This window comes from Perognathus longimembris, chromosome 3 (assembly GCF_023159225.1).
Source record: "Perognathus longimembris pacificus isolate PPM17 chromosome 3, ASM2315922v1, whole genome shotgun sequence".
Classification (NCBI taxonomy): Eukaryota; Metazoa; Chordata; class Mammalia; order Rodentia; family Heteromyidae; genus Perognathus; species Perognathus longimembris.
In genome coordinates this window covers 54,394,746-54,396,372 of record NC_063163.1, presented here as the reverse complement: position 1 = coordinate 54,396,372, position 1,627 = coordinate 54,394,746, and the positions used below count along the sequence as shown (strand labels likewise).

Sequence of the window (1,627 nt, the reverse complement as noted above, 5' to 3'; positions counted from 1 at the left end):
GCGCCTTCTGGCCGTTTTCCATATATGTGGTGCTGGGGAATGGAACCGAGAGCTTCATGTGTAGGAGGCAAACACTCTTGCCACTAGGCCATATTCCCAGCCCCTCAATATGTTTTATCCCAATGGATTCTGCTTGTATTTTTCCTGATGTCCCCACATAAGCTGGCTTTCCCTACCTAAGCCCTCCATCTTCCTGTTGGATCTCAATGACACTGGATGGTGACTGCCAGAAATCTGAATTTCCAAGGTCATCAACTTCTTTATTATTTGTTCATCATTTCTTTGATTTCATCCACATGACTCCAGTTTACCAACTGTTTTCTTGCAGACTGTAAAGACAAGTATTTCCATTGTGAATCTTTTCTTTTTTTTCCTCTTATAAATTACATATACTTATTGCAAAAAAATTAGAGAGAGAACACACAGGTGTTGAACCCAGTGCTGCGCCCTCAGCCTGACGGCTCCCCGAAGCTGGCAGGATGAATGTGGGGATGGCACACAGTGAAGTAAATCCCAACACTCGAGTGATGAATAGTCAGGGCATCTGGCTGGCCTACATCAACTTGGTAGGACTGCTGCATGTGGTTCTACTCAGCATCCCTTTCTTCAGCATTCCTGTTGTCTGGACCCTGACCAACGTCATTCATAACTTGACAATGTATGTCTTCTTACATACAGTGAAAGGGACATCCTTTGAGACCCCTGACCAAGGAAAAGCTTGACTTTGACACACTGGAAACAGATGGACTATGGGCTTCAGTTTACTTCTTCTCGCAAGTTCCTCAGCATCTTTCCTATTGTACTCTACCTACTGGCCAGCTTCTACACCAAGTATGATGCTGCTCATTTCCTCATCAACACTACCTCATTGCTCAGTGTGCTGCTGCCTGTTACCACAGTTCCATGGGGTTCGTCTCTTTGGCATCAACAAATACTGAAAGATGAGCTGAAGACAACTCCATGGGCATGGAGAAGGCACTGAAACAAAAATCTCTTTTTTTTTTTTTTTCACTTCTCCATTCTGAGAACTATAGAACCTTTCCCAAACTCTCAGAAAGCAAATAAGTTAGAAATTGGTGCTCCTGTTAAAGACAAGATTGAGTCAGGAAAGGCAGATGAAATTAAGGGCCAAATCACCCTGTGTAACAGGAAGCCATCCGTTTGGGCAGCTTGTTTGGAGATTACATTTTTCCTTATCCCTACCACCTTCTAGTTTGGTTTTGCTGTGTATTTTCCTCATAATAAATTTTTTTTCTAGCTGCAACTTGGGTCAGCAAGGATAGAGTGATGTCATAATTCTGGGAAGGAAATACAGAATGCTAATTTACTTACAAAAAAATAGAGAAATTTCCACATGTTATTTTATCTCAGATAGCTTTGTTTGTGACTATTAAATACTTCAAATTTGGGGTTATACCTTACTGTAAAAAAAGTTTTAAAACAATTAGAATTGAGAATTGGTCCACCAAGCATGATGAACAAAATATTCCTACATGACTTTTAAAAGTTTATGTTATTTTTTGTGAGTATTTCCTCAGGTCTTATTAGTTTTTAAGAACACATTTTTCAAAAATAGCATGAATTTAATGAAAATTTGACAGTTTAAGTTTTCCTAAGAGCTTATAAA

At 39.6% G+C, this 1,627-nt stretch overlaps 1 pseudogene; it reads left to right on the top strand.

Annotated features, from left to right (window-relative positions):
- Positions 1–426: 426 nt before the first annotated feature.
- On the top strand, positions 427–1,248 carry LOC125347894 (annotated as a pseudogene).
- Positions 1,249–1,627: the final 379 nt, after the last annotated feature.